Below are 19,967 nucleotides of genomic sequence, written 5' to 3' on the forward strand. Positions count from 1 at the left end.
ACAGAGACTGGCGTTGCGTTTTAAGTGAATTATTAATTCCAGTGTGTTTCGCTATAAAACAAGAGCTCTGTCATATTCTGTGATTGCCTCTGAAGAGCGCGAGCCCTCACACGTCATGCTGTGTGAAGTACAGACTGAACGGATTGTCAACACATCCCACCGCTGTATGGTGCAAAAAAGTGAGTTAAAAATAACTTTAAAATCTGTAACCTTTTGCAGTTGTTCCTACTTGTTTATTAATGCAAGATTTGAGTAACTCTCATGTCTGTGTTGCAAATACTTATTCTTTTATGTGCTAACTAGCTGCACAGGTCCATTCTATTTAAATACCAAAAATATCTTGTTGTTTTTACAAATGTACACTTATAAGGGGTTATATGTGCTGTACCTCTTTGGTGACGGCATATAAGGTTTGGAGAATGCCTTGTTTCCTGACATTGCATCTTTTGACCTGAATGGGAACAGATGTCATGTGTAAGAACAGAAGGTGATGCTGTAAGTTTTACTAACGTTTTTCCTCTTTTGTTTGATTTCTACTTAGTTTATTCCCATTTGATTTGACCTCCAGATTAATGCCTTTCATTACTGACTGCTCCACATCCACATGATTTTTTTGCATATTGACTAAAAGTGATAAACATCAATACAGCACATCAATATGACTCAAAGTTATCGAAACCTATGTTAAATTATAACTTTTAAAAGAAGGTACAGAAAATCAGATGATTAAAGATTATCTAATCAAGCAGCAAAGGAGAAAGAGACTGAATGCATAAAAATTATATATAAACATTGCTTCCTGTGTATCATCCAATGAACATCTACATACAGTATATGGTAAGTGATACGACAACTTATTACACATCTAATTTGTTCTCAGAATATCTAATTAGCATTTGCTAGCACTCCTCAAAAGCAAACAATTCTTTCTCAGACAAAAAGTGTAAAGTTTGTCATATTCACTGCGTTCTGTATGTGAAATTAGTAATATGCGTTCTTTAGTTGAGATATGATTCCCAGTGCACGCAAACATAACAGTTTACTGAGTGTACAGTTGCCACCCTATTCTCTTGGCAATCAGAAAAATCCATATCAATTAACCCCTGACTATCATTATGCCTATTATTATTATATTTAATTCGATTGGGTTTCTGAATCCACTTTCAAGTCTAGTTGTACAAAGTCAATGCAAATACTTTTTTTGTTCAGTTTGATGACTGAAAGCTTTCAACAGCAGAACTATAAAACATTTGTATATGAGATGAAATTTTGTTGCAGAAAAGTTGCAGCAAATTAAGTCGTGCATGATCATGCATGTGTTGTTAAATTATTTAAATATTAACTTTAAATCTCACAGGGTAAATATTTTACCTCTAAGGGGTTCAGCTGACAAAAACTGTTTAGAAATGCCTGGCCTAAAGAAACATACACAAATAGTTACCTTTGTCGCTTCTTGTATATGATGACTCCAGCAAGTATACAAACCAGAAGGAACACAAGTGATGGCGTTAGGATATAAAGACCAATAGTCTCCAGTCCACTGAGCACTGGGTCTGCTTTATTATGGAAAAGGGATAAAAGGATTAATCATTATTATTAGCACACAACTGATAATATCATAACTGATCTGAAAGGCATAACAATGACGTAAGTATGGACTCCAGGAAAAAAAACTAAATAAACAATATCAATATAGAAAACAATATGAATGATGAGACATGGTTGAGACAGTATATGTTAAATAAATCACTCACATTGCACATTTAAGACAACAGATGCCATAATGTCTCTTCCAGAAAATTTTTGCAGTACATATCAATTTCTTCTCATGATCTACTTTTGCACCCAGAAAGGTTATGTTAGAGTAGATGACCCAATTTAAACCAGAAAGTGTTTTGCTCCACTCTGTGACCTGCATGTTCTCATAGTTCCATGTGATGTTTGGATTCTCTTTCTGGCAGGAATGGTAGACACTACAAATGAAGTTCTTTGCGACGCCCTCTGTGACATCTGCCAGTTCAGGCTCAATCGTTATGTTATGATGAACACCTGAAATTGAACTGAAATCTTGTAATCGGTCCAATTGTGACATTTAAACTGATAGTGCACAAACTAGTTCATATTTGTGTTTACTCACATTTTACACGTAAAACAACAGAGGTTGTAATGTTTCCTCCAGAAAAATTTGCAGTGCAAATCAATTTCTTTTCATGGTCTTCTTTTGCACCCAGAAAGGTTATGTTGGAGTAGGTGACCCGAGTTAAACCTGAAAGTGTTTTGCTCCTCTCTGTGACCTGCATGTTCTCATAGTTCCATGTGATGTTTGGATTCTTGTTCTTACAGGAATGGTAGACGCTACAAATGAAGTTCTTTGCGACGCCCTCTGTGACATCTGCCAGTTCAGGCTCAATCGTTATGTTATGATGAACACCTGAAATTGAACTGAAATCTTGTAATAGGTCTCAATGTGACATTTAAAGTGAATAGCTAATAGCACACAAATCAGTTAATGTTTGTGTTTACTCACATTGTGCACTTGTGTTTTTTGTATCTGTCACTGTTATGCCACCATAATGTGTTACTGAACACTTAATAGTTGAGTTTTCTGCCTTTACAACACCTGTGCGTGTCAGAGTGATTTTCCACAGGCCATCTTTAATGGAGTCATTGACTATTTTGTCAGATCCTTCTATACCGTTCAGAGTGATGGTTGGTTTGCTGTATGGACACGTGTGGAAAGTTGAACATTCTACTGTGATGGTGTCACCCGTCCTTTCACCTCCAGAAATACTGATGCTGGGCAGCTGTGGACTTGCTACAAATAGCAGAAATGTCAATATTAGGCAACTAGATGAGAAGTCAAGCAAGTTTTGAAGAACAAAGTATTTACGTACCGTCAACTTGAATTGTAGAGGTGACATCATAAAATTTGTAGGTGCGCCATCCAACATTTTCAGGGTCAATCAATGCATATAATTTCTCTCCATGGTGGGACTGTTCCAGGTTTTTAATTAACAGACTGCAATCCCTACTTAATGGGTCACCATATAAATCAGTTTTCTCTCTGAACTTCTCAATGACATAATCTGGATACCTTGGATCATAAACTAAAGGATAACCTTTAGAGACCCACTGATACCACACAACTCTACGTGGTTTTTGGGGTGGGTATGATGTGTAGCTGAAAGAACATGGTATGACCAGACAAGAACCTTTGAGGCCATTGATGTCTTTCGGCATTCTCACTTCCCATCCCAAAGCATCATACAGCAGAATACCTGTGGTACAAAAGTTGGAGTCATAAATGGCTGCTTGTTCATTTCAGCTGGTAGTTTTAGCATTTTAATTGCCTGTTTTCTGTTGTTTTCTGTTAGTGTAGGACACCAAAGCACACTAAACTTAGTAGTTTACATAAGTGTAAGCAGATTCAGCTTTTTATGGCTGCTATAAACATGTAGTGTAAAGATGTATGGCTAGCTGTTATTACATGATAGTTATATCTTGTCATTGTTGCATTTTGATCTTTGGATAAAAAAAGAGATAAATAGTATGAAAAGGTTTTGAAGTGATTCAATAAATTTGGTATTAAGGAAGCAAGTAGAATCTGTTTACAGTTTTCGGATGGATACACACTATGAATTCAACAAAATGTATCGTGCTAATGTGAAGACCTCTGAGAAGCCAAGCAATTGGATTTTTTTTTTTCTTTTTTCTGGTTATTGCTTATTGTCTTTTGGCCTCAACATAATTGCTAACCATTTCTCTCCATCTAGTCTTCATGTCCTGAGTGTTGTAGTTTTTAGAGAGCCTCCATCTTGGTCTGTAGTCCTTTACCACTACCACATTTGAGGCAACATGCCCTCAAAATTCCACACAGACACACATTTACATTGCAGAAGTGCAATGTGTCTGCACCTTGGCTTGTGAGTTTAACTTTTTCTTTCAAAACGTTGATTAAAATGAGTATATTTGTGTTTGTATTATAGTTTCATTTTATTTTATTCCTGAATAAAATATGAATAACCCTGTTAGTGTCAATTAGACGTAAGCTGTAATTCAGTATTGACTACTGTGTGTAAAGTTTTCCCTGTGTTTGTGTGTGTGTGTGTGTGTGTGTTTGTGCAAAATTTTGGGAATGTGGTATTTGATAGTGCTAAGTAGCCCTGGAAAAAGCCTCAATTTATTTGCATTTCTGTTACATTATATATGAATTGCATATAAATGTTTATTGTAGCAGAACATGCCTACAAGAGGAAAACAGACACTGTACCTTGAAAAAGTAAAAAAAGTGATGCTTTCATGTTCCTGGGTGAATACATAAACAAAAAACAAAGTTAAAAGTTAATATGGTTAAAATCTACAGCATTCTGTTCAGCATATCTGATCAGTTTATCACTTAGGCTATCCACCTTTTTCCTGACGCTTTGTGCAAATTATAGGAGTAACTTCTGTTAACATGTAAGCAGTCACCAACTGACAAACTTGTTTAAAGTTTCACTTCAAATATTCAGTAATAATAATTTGTTAAATCAGCGTACAATAAGGTGACATTATTCTTCTCACTCAACCATCGAACATCAAAAGCAAACTTTAAAAGTGTAAAGGTATTAAATCAGCAGACCATGAATAACCCCAAAAGCTCAAATGAGTCTTTCAGCAGCATTGTTAAATATGAGTCTACTGTACAGTAATATCCAAGTCTATATTATGTAACGTTGCATTAATCAAATCTTTTCCGTCATTAACTGGAACACTGATGAATATTTCAAAGTGCTTTCCTTCTTTTTTCAAGATAAATGTTGTATTTCCCAAATTTATAAATATTACAGTAAACATTGCTGATATTAGAAGTGAAAAGGAGGAGGCAGATATGTTTTTAAGTGCAGTGTGAATAACCGGGACAAAGATGAGAGGATTTGCGGAGAAAAACGGAAGAGCAGACCACTGTTGTCCTTTTCATATTAACAGAACAGAACACGGCTACCGGACTGAAAATATGTCATATATATATATATTCTTGTGATAACAAGGTCACATTAAAAATCAAGCATTGTATTATTTTCCCGGTGGATTAAAATAGCCGCACAACCCATTCAGTCAAACTGACAGATAATTATTATTTGTTGCTCAGCTAATTAGTTGAAATGATTTGTTTCAGTCATTTTGAATGGAAGTTCTCTAAACCGGAAGTGCCACCCATAATTTAAAACACACTCTTTTGGAAAAAGGTGGATACTGCAGCTTTTCAGAGTAATTTCTTCTCTCTCTTTCTCTCTCACCCCCTTCAGTCTTCTTCTTAAGGACTTTAACACACTTGCATACTTTAACATCCTTCAGTTTTTCATTCTTACCTTTTTAGTAGTCCTCTGTAGAGGATTGGAGAAAGAACCTATTACCAAGAAGAGAAAAGTAAAAAATAGGTGAAGTGAAAGAAAGAAAAAGTTTTTTTTTATTTTATGAAGGTCAGCCCGTTTGTTGGTGTGAGGCCTACACCCATGCAGCAAGATGAAAGATATCTCCTTCTTTTTTTATGAAGTTCAGCCCATTTGTTGGTGTGAGGCCCACACCCAGCAAGATGAAAGATATCTCCTTGGTCTTATTTAGTGTCAGAGTTCATCACAATGCACTTGTGTCACTCAAATATAGTATTTCCTGAAAAGAATGTCACAATTTGTGACTCTGACAAGAGAGATCTTTATAATACACAAGTGGTAAATTTAAAAACAAAGTACACAACTTTTAGTTTCTCATGTTTCGTTCCCATTTCATTTGTTTCTGCTACCCATTTGTTGTCATTCCTGATTATGTTGCACACCTGTTTCTAGTTTTGTTCTCGTTAGCCTTTCTACTTTTTGCCCTTGTTTGCTTAGTTCAGTGAATGGTGTTGTTTGTTAAATAAAGTGAAAGAGCTGCATTTAGATCAGCTTCTCCTCATCCATCTTGCCTAACCAGTCAAGACAGTAACACTGCCAATCATTAATTCTGGACCTGTTATTGTGCCTGATTGGGGTTATACTTGTTTCCTTTCACAATCATTGCTACAAAGATTATTATTTCTAAAAACATTTGGTTTAATCACAATATGTTCATGCAGATTGCTGTCAATACTGGTAATAGTGTAAGAATTTTATACATTGGTGAAAATTTGTTTCACAACTACATTACTACATATTTTACAAACTTACTGCAAACTTATGCAGTATGATATTGATAAGGATAATGAAACTGATAAATAAATTGCTAAATAAATCATCAAGGTGCTAGAATGCATGGAACTTTTATATTTATTGTTATGTTTTCACACAAATATGCTGGAAAGTGTTGATAAATGGCAGAGTAGAACAGAAACAACAACATTAATAAAATCATTTAAGTCAATACAGACTCAAAAGAGTGATTACATTTGAAAGCATACAATCTGATTAATATTATTTTGAGCATTTAAAAAAAGAAAAAAAACTGTTGAACTTTGTGTTGTTCATTATCATCAGATATTTCCATACACGTTGAGATCTTCCATGTTGGAGTAAACAGCCTCATAATCATAACTCTTAATGTAATATAAAAAAAAGGCAAAAAAGGACACAGAGGTCAGTCAATAACATATTTTGGGACAGCTTTTGAAATCATAGAAATAATTTCCGGTACGTTGAATAATGGTAGAAATAAAAATATATACTCACTGAGGATTTTGGCTCACTGAGGTGCATGTTGAAAAGGAATAGAAAAAAAACACACACACACACATAAATATCTGCATTCATCATCATGGCAACTGTTAATTTAAAGGAATCAGGAAGAAACTGAAAAAGTATGATTTTCCTCAGAAACTGAATAAGTATTTTTTTGCTGTGTAACATGCTGTGTAATGATTTTAGGCCTTAAAGGGGTCATGAATTGAGAAATCAATTCACATCAGAGGTCATTGTGATATAAAAACATCCTGTAAGTTTCAGAACTCAAAAGTTCCTCATTAGTGCAGAATCCATTTCTTCGTGTTATAAGTACAGTAGCATGAGCATCAGAAGTAGAACAGAGCATCAATTTACTGTTGGAGATATGCAGCGCCGCATCCAGTGAAGACAATATCACTGATTGCAATTGGTTCTGTCTCTAGTTGTGTTGAATTGCACTGCTCGCATCCAGGTTCAAAAACAGGACAGAAAATAGCCTATTACTTCTAAGTTTACTTCTAAGTGATGTACATATCTTGCTAACATTGTAAGCGGCCCTCAGAGAACATTATAAAACGTAGAAGAATAAATGCAGTTCATGACCCCTTTAAGAAACATAGATGTGGTTCAATGCACTGACCTCTTTGGTGAGGGCATATGAGGTTTGGAGAAAGGCTTGTTTCCTGACACCGTACAAATGTTGTTTGTTCTGTGAAGAGAAATGTGTGATGCTGTGAGGAATTGTTTTTAACATGTTCAAATACTTTCTCTGTTCAGTGTGCAAACACAACTGTAGAACATTTGTCAAATGATTTCCTCTCAGTGTCAATATTGTGGTGCTATCAAAATGACGGCCTGAGTGGCTGAAGTGTAATGTTGAAAAGTAATTGGAGAAATAGTTTTCGTAGTTAATTAAATGTACCACACAATCAATAACTGAATCAATATTCACCTGTACATTTTATTAATGTTAATTATCAGTCATATGTGTATTTTAACTAGGAAAATGAATAGAAACTACTTTCTTATGAAAATCCGTTTTGTTATTTATTATTATTATTATTTTTTAATACCTGTAATCTGTTCTCAGATTTGCATTGGTTCTGGGTGATTGGTGTCTACAAATGAATAAATAAATAAAATTGAAGATTTTAATAATGAAACACATGAAATTAATACAAAAATGTGAATATTCATTACCTAGAAAATCGGCTCCAAATGCTCCGTCTGTTGAGAGATGTGACGTTTAAATAGTTTGACTACAAATGTAATACAAATTATAATTATAATTATATTTTCAACCTACCTTTGTTCACGCCTCATTTGTCTTTGAGTATAATCTCCAGTGTCACTGTAGATGGCACTAGTTAGTTCATTAGAAATAAATACCAACACTAACTTTTTTGACCTTTCTATGTTGTACTTGCCTTCTATCACTCCTGTTTCCTCTATTAGTCCAAGCTGCTCTTCTGTCAGACATACTTAAACGGCTGGGAGAAAAATGTTACATTTAATCTGAGGAACAAATACAAAGATACAAAGATAAAAAGATAAGTTGAGTAAAGAAAACCCCACCTTGATAATCTGTTCCAAACTGACATCCTGCATTAGAGAACAGGGTTAAAATTGCTAGTGTATTATAAATCCAAAGGTTTTAACATTGATTCATAAGTGAAAATTGATAAATTAATGTCATTCCTCACATACCTCCGTTCAGATTGCGATTGTGACCCTTGCATATCTGGATGAAGCTGTCTACAATCAGAAATTACAATGTAAAAGTGAGATACAGTTTTACTTTGGCATCCTTGCTGTTACATTAGAATGGTTGAGAACAGTGAGAACGGCACTGTCTCAACATTCTTTGACCCAAAGTTGGAGATGATCTGATAAAGTATCTAGGATGAGTTCAAAAAAGTTTGTCTTTGACTAAATGTAAGTTACAAGCAGAAATCAGTGCAACTTTGACCTCCTGGTGGCTCTAGATGGTTTGACATAAGCACCATTTGGACGAGATTAGTTTTACAAGGGTAGATGCAGTAATTTTACCACAGGACGTCTGTAATATTAATGGCCAATTCACACAGGATAAGAAATCTCTTACTACCAGAAGTGGGAGGGGTAACTTGATTTATGCACCGCCGTCACCTCCCTGTCATCATGTGCATTCCACATTGCTTGTAATATGTTGCTTATTATATCAGTTAGGTCCACTGAGATGGCACATTCGGATGGAACTAAAATCACTGAGAAGCTCTAGTAATAATTGTTCAACCCCACCTCTCCATGTAAAACTAATCCCGTTCGGACAGGGCTATAGAGACCTAAAAATTTAAATACAGACATTCTGAAGTATAAGCCCAAAAAAAAAAAAAAAAACATACCTGTGTCGCATTTTATATATAAAGACTCCAGCAAGTACACAAATGAGAATGAACACAAGTGAGGGAGCAATGATATTAGACCCAAGAGTCTCCAATCTAAGCCCCTGAACTCCTATAATAAAATTATTGTTAAAAGGATTAACAGTCACATCATGAAATACAGTTTCTATTTGACCAATCATTTAAAAAAATGGACCAAAGAGTCTAACATGCACAAGCCAATCCCATTAACATCAGTCTGTACTTACTTCTAATACTGAGGAAGGCAGTATTTTCCTGTGTTTTACCACCCCAAAATTTGGCAGTGCAGACAATTTCATCTTTCTCTTCATATCCAGTAGGAATAAAGGTCACAGCGGACACTGTTTCCCAGATGCCTCCACCCATGTGACTGTGGCTGATAGTTTCTCGGGCTGTTGGGACGCTCCAGGTGATTTGGGGAGGGTGAGAGGAGCATGTGTGGTTGACTGAGCATTTGACGGCGACTCGTGTCCCGGGCTCGATGTCTTCAGGGAGGGATGACATCACAGGTTTGACGGGTGCTTTTTAACACAAAGACATTAAATTAGTTTTGGAATGTGATGCATGAAATACAGTTGTTGTAAATGTTGTTGTGAAGTTTTCAGAAGTTTGCAAACCCAAGTGATTGGTTATATTTCCTCACCCCTCATGATAATGAACACACAGCTGTTTTTGAAGCTGTATTTCTCGTTTCCTTTTTCTGCTCGGAAGCAGAACGGCCCGTTGTCATGAGTTTGCACAGTATCCATCTCCACAGTACAGTTCTGCTCATCCGGGTTTCCGAGGAGTCTTGTGCGGCCTTTGAAGTTGTCCAAGACATCGTCTGGGTTGGTGTGGGACATGTAGCCACCTCCTTCAGTGACCCAAAGAACCCGAAGATGAGTGACATATTCCTCTTCCATCTTGAAACTGCACGGTATTACCACACATGAACGAGGCAACGCGGTGATCTTGGGTATCACATCTGCCACGTATTGGAAATTAGCTAAAATGATATATCATATAATGGATTAATCAATATTATTACAGAACTGAAGGTATTGTTGCTTATTATCAAAAGGCCTATGAGTGCAGGACAGTAATATAAATATGAGAGTATGGTGTCAGGGGGGAAAAAAACCCACATACTTTCATTCAGGATCTGGACTGGTTTCTGGTACTCTGTGAGAAAATCAGTAGAAAACAATAAGTAACAATAAGCTTTCTGAGGCTGTTGTATTTATGGTTTCGGCGCAAATGAAGTGTCGTCAATGCCAATTGTATTTATATAGCACTATTAAGCACAACGTAGGTTGATCAATGTGCTGCACAATGGAAAAAAAAAAAGAAAGAAAAGAGAGAAAAAGACATGAGGATAGAAAATAACTAAAAACAGTGCAATTAAAAACTTCCTCATTAATAATACGCCAAATCAAAGAAATAGGTTTTCAACTTGGATTTAAAAACAGATAGCGACGATGCAGATCTAATACTGAAGGGTAGAGCTTTCCACAGTCTGGGGGCAGCTACTGAGAAAGTGCAGTTACCCCTGCACCTTAGCTTTGACTTTGGGATGCATAACAATCTCTGGGTGGACGACCGGAGAGACAAGACTGGACAATGCTCAGTCAATAAATCCGAAAGATAAGGAGGGGCCAAAACATTTAAATACTAAAAGAAGAATTTTAAAATGGACTCTATAACGCACAGGCAACCAGTAAACCTGGTGTAATGTGGTCTCATTTTTTTGTACTGGTTAAAAGTCTTGCAACAGCGTTTAGAACTATCTGCAAGTGGGATAGAGCTGACTGGCTAATCCCAAAGTAAAGCGAGTTACAGAAGTCCAATCTAGATGTAATAAAAGCATGAATTACTTTTTCAAATTTTTTACTAGACAGAATAGGTTTTACTTTCGCTAGTAGTCGAAGCGGAAAGAAGCAGGATTTGTCCACTGTAATTGTCAAATTTCAAGCCATCATGAAAAAAAAAAAAAAAAAAAAAGATTTTTTTAGATTTAAATACTAAAAGAAGAATTTTAAAATGGACTCCATAACGCACAGGCAACCAGTAAACCTGGTGTAATGTGGTCTCATTTTTTTGTACTGGTTAAAAGTCTTGCAACAGCGTTTAGAACTATCTGCAAGTGGGATAGAGCTGACTGGCTAATCCCAAAGTAAAGCGAGTTACAGAAGTCCAATCTAGATGTAATAAAAGCATGAATTACTTTTTCAAATTTTTTACTAGACAGAATAGGTTTTACTTTCGCTAGAAGTCGAAGCTGAAAAAAGCAGGACTTGACCACCGTATTTATCTGTTTATCACATTTTAAACCATCATCAAAAATAACACCCAGATTTTTTACCCAAGGCTTCACGGAAGAGGTTAAATCGCCAAGATTTACTTTCGGTGTACTACGAGAATCCGTCATGAAAAAAAAAAAAAAAAAACAGATTTTTTTACCCAAGGCTTTACAGAAGAGGTTAAATCACCAAGATTTAATATTGGTGAACTAAGAGAATCTGACGGACCAAACACAATTTCAGTTTTACTCTTTGAAATTAAAATGTAAAGACAGCCAGGCTTTCACATCAGACAAGCAAGTCATAAGTGCTTCCATTGCATTAGACCTCTGTTTTAAGGGCAGATAGATTCGAGTGTCATCTGCAAAGCAATGGAACGACAAACCATGCTTCCTAAAAATAGTCATATTTCAGCCTTAGTAAACATACTTTACACAAGTATGTGAACACAGTAACAAGCATCAATACTCAAGGGGGCGATATAGTTTCCTTCAAATGTATGTGCCATTAAACCAGATGTGTTATTGTTCAGGTAAGCTGCTACAAACATATTGACTTAAAAGTCCCTTTAGTTCACACAGTGGCCATATTTGCAATGCCTCCAGGCAGCATTTTTTTGGCAAGCAGGACCAACTCCTATTTATTTGAATGGGCAAATACTGAAATCTCAAAAAGCATACTTCACTTCAGTCAAGCTAATGAACTACAAAATCTTGCGGTTTTCACAATTTTCTGGACCAATTCAACTCACAATTCAGAATACAATTAAATACAAGAAAGAAGATCAAGCAGAATTTAGCATGCATATATTAAAATACTAAATGGTTTGAACAGAAGACAATGACAGATTTTTACATTTCTTTAGTGTCACGGGTTGGATGACGAGATGAAGCGAGGACTCAAATGCAAGAAGAATGGGCCTTTTTTTTTTTATAATAAAAACAAAAAAACCAACAATAACTACCCCTAGGTGGAAAAACAGGCAGGTAGGCCAGGAACAAGGCACAACACAGCAAGGCAGGATCAGGCAGAGCAGCACCAAACCAGTAGCAACATGGGTACAAACAACTCATACATCAAACGACAATTAACAAGCCAACAGAGGCCTGCAAACACAAGGAGAATAAATAGGGAGACAAATGAGGAGGGTAATGAGGGAGACACAGGTGGAACCACTGAAACAATAATGAGGTAACAAGATGGGTGGGGTCAGACAATAGACAGGAGAGCACATGGCACCAACAAACACACAACAAGCCATGTGCTCACACAAAAGACAGTGTCCTCTGGTGGCCATCTAGGGCACACCAGCTGAAGACTGTGACATTTAGTTATTTATATCTATATAAAAATGAAAATAGAAACCAATATAATTAGAAGACACAGAGAGATCACACACATAATATGTGATGCTAACAAATTACTCACGTTGTACATGTAAAACAACAGAAGCTGAAATGTCTCCTCCAGAAAATTTTGCAGTGCAAATCAATTTCTTCCCATGATCTTCTTTTGCAGCCAGAAAGGTTATGCTGGAATAGCTGATCTGATTTAAACCTGAAAGTGTTTTGCTCCTCTCTGTGACCTGCATGTTCTCATAGTTCCATGTGATGGTTGGATTCTCTTTCTGGCAGGAATGGTAGACGCTACAAATGAAGTTCTTTGCGACGCCCTCAGTGGCATCTGCCAGTTCAGGCTCAATCGTTATGTTATGATGAACACCTGAAATTGAACTGAAATCTTGTAATAGGTCCACCTGTTGCATTTAAAGTGAACTTATAACTTACATAACACAAAGCAGTTCATATTTGTGTTTACTCACATTTTGACCTTTTGACCTCTGTAGCTGTCACTTTTATGCCACCATGATGTGTTACTGAACACTTAATAGTCATGCTTTCTGCCCTTACGACACCTGTGCGTCTCAGAGTGATTTTCAACAGGCCATCTTTAATAGATTCATCCCTGATTTGGTCATTTCCTTCTATACCGTTCAGAGTGATTGTTGGTTTGCTGTATGGACACGTGTGGAAAGTTGAACATTCTACTGTGATGGTGTCACCCATTTTCTCACCTCCATAAATACTGATGCTGGGCTGCTGTGGACTTGCTGTAATTTACAGAAACATTAGTACATTATATAATTTAAAAAAAGTGACCCCTAACAAGTATTTGGACACTCACAAATATCTGAATTTCACTGCATTAGATACAAGACTGAGTGGCAAAAAAAATAAAAATAGGCTAGAGGTTTTCTCAGAACTAACTTCCCTTTTCTTAGAAACTTTTTCATTTTTTTTTTACTAACTAGTCTTGAGGTCATTTTTTGTGATGTGTGAAAATAGTTCCTCTATGAACACATTTTACAAAGCTGTACAGCCAGAAAGTATCCAAGCCTTTGTCTTAATTTTGAACAATATTTTACTTTACATTGTAAATTAATTTCATAAAATGTTTTGATGTTTGATGTTTTGAAAAATGTAAACTTGGAAGAAGCATTTTCTTATGTCCATAAGAAAGGGGAAAGTGGAAGTTGTGGCCTAATGGTTAGAGAGTCGGACTTGTAACCCAAAGGTTGCGGGTTCGAATCTCGTACCGGTGCGGGGAGTGAATGTACAGTGCTCACTTCCACCTTCAATACCACGACTGAGGTGCCCTTGAGCAAGGCACTGAACCCCTGACGGCTCCCCGGGTGCTGCAGCAAAAATGGCTGCCCACTGCTCCAGGTGTGTGTGCACTTTGGATGGGTTAAATGCAGAGCACTAATTCCTAGTATGGGTCACATACTTGGCCACGTCACTTTCACTTTTTACTTTCACTTCCCATTGTTACTGACCACACAATATTTCACCACAGTCACAGATATTACAGTGTAAGTATTCCAAGAATATTTACATACCATCAACAAGGACTGTAGAGGTGACATCATAAAATTTGTAGGTGCGCCATCCAACATTTTCAGGGTCAATCCATGCATATATTTTCTCTTCATGGTGGGACAGTTCCAGTCCAGTAATCAGTAGACTGCAATCCCCTGATTTTCTATATAAATTCGTTTTGCCTTTGAATTTCTCAATGACATTGTTTGCATGCAAAGGATCATAAACTAAAGGATAACCTTTAGAGACCCACTGATACCACACAACTCTAAGTGGGTTTTTGGGTGGGTGTGATGTGTAGCTGAAAGAACATGGTATAACCAGACAGGAACCTTTGAGGCCGTGAATTTCCTTTGGCATTCTCACTTCCCATCCCAAAGCATCATACAACAGAACACCTGTGAGACAAAAGTTAATGGCTGTGTGGTAGATTAATTAAAGTTTTAAAAAAATCTTTTTCTTTATTGTTTTCAATCAATATATTTTCTGCTTTCAATCACAAAAATACTTCATAGTATGCATTATCTGCTGTAAAGTGATTTGACTGGCAGATGTTTTCCGTGCAAACCTATTACGTGTTGTTTTTGTGTGTGTTTTGCTAGGTTTTTGGATGTGGACTTGTTGTATCATATCGCTTCATACATACAGAGGGTGAGGCCCACTTTAAACACTTTACAATGGCATAAACGCACCATGTCTCTATCTGTAATTATTATAGGTTATGAATGAATGGATTAGAAACATCCATGGACGCAAACTCATCATGGGTGAAAAAGGTGACATCCCTTAATGCACAGCTCTATTTTTTATATCGGCTTGTCAGATGTTTCATTCCGTCCATTGCTACAGTTATCACTGTCAATCATAGCAATGATTCGTGGCACAATTTAGCAGATTCACTCGTAACATTTTTTACACTCGCATTTGTCATTCCTGAAACAGTATACATGGACGTTTGGCCCCTAGACTAACAAAACTTTTCTTCAAACTGTGAATTAAGTATGTAGAGAAACCAAGTGGGCGCTTCCCTTATAGCGCAAATGGCCAGGCTCACTCATGCGAAAACTCCTGATATAATCAATAACTAACTGCACAATTAATATCTTATTTACACAGTGTATGCTTTCTTTTTGTCTCGTTATAATAGGAAGATCTGTGAGCGTGTAGAACTCTGTAAACTTGCAAAAAACAAAAATGAATTGGCCAGTGCTTTCAACAGAGATGCCTGTGATTGGCTACAATACTCAACGCTGCAAAAACACGTAGCAAATAAAAACTTTTGGTTTTATAATTTGGAACTAGAGCGTGCGCACAAAAGCACACAAGAGAGTTTGAAAGCCATTGATTTCGAGCGGGTACAGAATAGGTTGTTTGCACATGACGTCATTGCTTTGGCGCGAAATGCAGCTGGAGGGCAGGAAGTGATAGTAGAAACTCAAAATGCCTAGGTTTTGCGTTGTTTATGGATGCTCAAATCGGTCAAACCGAGAAACCACAATGAGCTTTTATAGTTTACGAAAATTTGTTCATAAGAGGAGAAATAGTGGGGATAATGCTCGTGTGTGCAAATGGTCTATACAGTGGTGTAGTATACGTTATACGCAGGTATACGCCATATACCCACTAGGAAAGGTCAAGGATTTCCGTATACCCACTTAAAAAAGCGTGAGGATACGTAACAACAACGTTTTCTGACAGAACTTTCACACGGTCCATTCGCGATCAATCCGTGAGTGGTAGCGTTCCTTTGGTCCCACTCGCAGTGGCGTAGCGCAAAATCGTGAGGCGATTTGTCACTGTTACATAGCAATATTGGAAATATTTATCTTTTAAACCATGAATGCTGATATTAAGCAGCATGCAAACTTTGTGCAAGAGTTATGCTGGTGAACGTCTTAACCTCGGTCAATTATACAAAGTGAAAGTAAAAAAGTAAAAACTGACAGCGCATATTCTCTCAGAGACGACAAGAGAAGAATCTACTTCAACATATGCTGATAACGGCATAACATTTTAAAACATTAATATTTATCTTTAGATACTGTGTGTGTCTGTGTATAGCAGTAAACCGAATACAATGTTTATCTCTCCTTGTTTCAGATGATGAGAGAGATGAGAACTCCTGGCCAGCCTTGTGGCCTGAAAGGCAGGCTAGGGAATTTAAAAACAGGTACTCTTAAATGTGCATTGAAAAATGCCAGCTGATAAAACCTGGACCATATTCATATAACATCTAAGGATAAATGTAGCTCTTAACTGGAGTTCAACAGTAGAAAATCAGTCCAGTCTCCCCAGCTGGAAATGTCATTGGCTGTTAAAGTCTTGTGTTGCTTATAATAAATTAATAAATATAATAATAATATGTTTCATTTTTATAGCGCCTTTCAAACACCCAAGGACACTTTGCATAAGGTAAATAACAGATAGTATATAACATATAAACAGCCAAACAGCAGACAGAGGTGAAATAATATGCAATATACAAGATAAGTTACAAAAGCATAGAACAGAAAATTAAGGCAAGCAATTAATTAAGAAACATTATAAATAGGTGAGTTTTGAGAGCAGTTTTAAAGGTCTGGAGTGAAAAGATAACACAGAGATATTGTGGTAGTTTATTCAATAGCTTGGCAGCAGAAATGCAGATAGCCAGAATTTGGGTACATATTTTCAGAGCTCGATCTCAATGTATGGGCAGGGACATACATTAGGAGAGAATTAATTCAGAAAGGTAAGAAGGTGCTAAGCCATGATGGGCCTTGAAAACTAAAACAAGAATCTTAAACTGAATACGATAGCTGACATACGATGTGGGCAGATTTTTTGTTAAATGTAAGAACACGCAGATTTTTTGGTAAATTATTCATTTGCTGAATAAGCTGCAAGCGATTAAGGACTTTGTTGGGTAGGCCATAAAACAAGGAGTTACAGTAATCCAGACACAACGTAATAAACGCATGAACAACAGTTTCAGCATCTTTGAAATCTAAAGATGTTTTTAAAAATTTAAAAATTGACATGTTGATATCACACAAGCAGTCTTTCAGAATGCTCTCAGATGCAAACTGTATGCATTAGTGAGTGTGGTGGTGCTTATGGGGTGTCGCTCTGGGACGGGTGAGTATGAGGCTAGGTGGAAAAAATCACAGTATACTCACTACAAAAAACTAGACTACACCACTGGGTCTATATAGGATACACTAATATATTAAGATATACGAAATATATAAATAGATAATCCAGGACTGCCAACTCTCACGCATTCAGCATGAGACAGTCAGAATTCAATCAATGCTAAACGCCTCACGTAGACACGATGGATACAAGATATTACATGTGCAGTTTAGAGAGCTTCATTGATTATAACGTACATTGTGAGATAAACTGAAGTGAGTGACAGCTTTTTAGTGATTATATGGAAGCGCTATTTGCTTTCTAGGCTATAATCAATACAGAATTTGAATAAAAGTTTTGTTTTACGTGCTGCTAACAGGACCAATGGCCACATACCCTGTACATGCAGCAAAGTTTCAGGAATGATATATCTCGCATCCCATATAAATGCAGGATTCATTTAGCTTGTTTGCAATCAGGGTTAGTTGCTTAGCCTATATCAACCGCCTCGTTGGCAGGCAAGTATTTCAGTTTAGTTGAAAAATCGCTCCTCTTCGTAAGATAAGGATCATGTCTAACATATGTTGTGATTTTCTGTTAATAGACCCTTTTTGTGCCGATGTCACAATTACGTCACAGCATTAGCTGGAGGCAAAAAACAAAAGAATAACTGGAGGTGGCCAATACAAACCAGCATAGAGTCGGCTACATTAGGAGCTTAAAATGTCATCTTTGAGTGTCACAATCGATGGAGTACAGGCTCCAATTTGAAATTTTATCACATACCTGCTGCCATTGCCAGACAAAAGAAAACGACGACAGCTGTAATAAAATGAGCGGACTGGACAGAAACGATCATCAAAAATGCTTGCGTTTGCAGCGCACACTTAATATCAGTTAAGGTTAAATAATCAGTAGTAAATCTCCAGCACGTGCTTTCAGATGGAGCAGCATTTACTACACAGAGACATAGTTCACTGACAAGCTACGCAAAATCACGCTCATAATCGCAGACGATTTAATTGCGCGATTATGAAATCGAAGATATCATTCTGCGATTATGAAAGCTGTTTGCGTAGCTTGTCAGTGAACTACGGCTCTGTGTATTAAATGCTGTTCCATCTGAAAGCACATGAAAATACCAAATTTAATAACATGTTTTTACTCCAAACTCACTTCATAACGTCAGTCAAGTGTTTGAAGTAAATTCTTCTGTGAGATGATGTGGCTTCTTACACAGAATAAGGCACACAACATATTTCATAGTATACTAAGCAGTGATATAGGCTATGTCGATTAGCATTGCAGTATTATATAATTTATTATAATAAACATTATAATAAGACGAACTCAGATAAACCATATATTGTCATATTCGTGTGTTTATTAGTCACGTTGAAACAATGACAGCAGTTAAATCGTCTGTTTATTCAGCAACAGCTATAGGAATTTCCTGATTTACAGTGTATATATATATATATATATATAGGACCAATGGCCACATACCCTGTACATGCAGCAAAGTTTCAGGAATGATATATCTCGCATCCCATATAAATGCAGGATTCATTTAGCTTGTTTGCAATCAGGGTTAGTTGCTTAGCCTATATCAACCGCCTCGTTGGCAGGCAAGTATTTCAGTTTAGTTGAAAAATCGCTCCTCTTCGTAAGATAAGGATCATGTCTAACATATGTTGTGATTTTCTGTTAATAGACCCTTTTTGTGCCGATGTCACAATTACGTCACAGCATTAGCTGGAGGCAAAAAACAAAAGAATAACTGGAGGTGGCCAATACAAACCAGCATAGAGTCGGCTACATTAGGAGCTTAAAATGTCATCTTTGAGTGTCACAATCGATGGAGTACAGGCTCCAATTTGAAATTTTATCGCATACCTGCTGCCATTGCCAGACAAAAAAACCATAACAGCTGTAATAAAAGGAGCGGATTGGACAGAAACGATCATCAAAAATGCTTGCGTTTGCAGCGCACACTTAATATCAGTTAAGGTTAAATAATCAGTAGTAAATCTCCAGCACGTGCTTTCAGATGGAGCAGCATTTACTACACAGAGACATAGTTCACTGACAAGCTACGCAAAATCACGCTCATAATCGCAGACGATTTAATTGCGCGATTATGAAATCGAAGATATCATTCTGCGATTATGAAAGCTGTTTGCGTAGCTTGTCAGTGAACTACGGCTCTGTGTATTAAATGCTGTTCCATCTGAAAGCACATGAAAATACCAAATTTAATAACATGTTTTTACTCCAAACTCACTTCATAACGTCAGTCGAGTGTTTGAAATAAATCCTTCTGTGAGATGATGTGGCTTCTTACAAAGAATAAGGCACACAACATATTTCATAGTATTCGAAGTAGTAGTGATAAAGGCTATGTCGATAAGCATTGCATTATTATATACTTTATTAGAATGAAAATGATAATAATTATAATAAGAACTCGGATAAATCATATATTGTCATAGTCCTGTGTTTATTAGTCACATTGAATCAATGAAAGCAGTTAAATTTTCTGTTTATTCAGCAACCGCTATAGGGATTTCCTGGGTTTCTTCTGCGAGGCGTATTTGGAGTTTCAGCGCGAGCGCC

General features: G+C 36.7%; 2 pseudogenes; both read right to left on the reverse strand.

Moving 5' to 3' along the window:
* LOC107686516 (sialic acid-binding Ig-like lectin 12) overlaps window positions 1-4,301 on the reverse strand; it is a 4,570-nt pseudogene extending 269 nt beyond the window's left edge.
* Window positions 4,302-6,279: 1,978 nt separating this feature from the next.
* The window catches only part of LOC107686525 (uncharacterized), a 45,891-nt pseudogene continuing 32,203 nt past the window's right edge, over window positions 6,280-19,967 (reverse strand).

Source organism: Sinocyclocheilus anshuiensis, unplaced genomic scaffold (genome assembly GCF_001515605.1).
Source record: "Sinocyclocheilus anshuiensis isolate Anshui unplaced genomic scaffold, SAMN03320099.WGS_v1.1 scaffold1146, whole genome shotgun sequence".
Lineage (NCBI taxonomy): Eukaryota > Metazoa > Chordata > Actinopteri > Cypriniformes > Cyprinidae > Sinocyclocheilus > Sinocyclocheilus anshuiensis.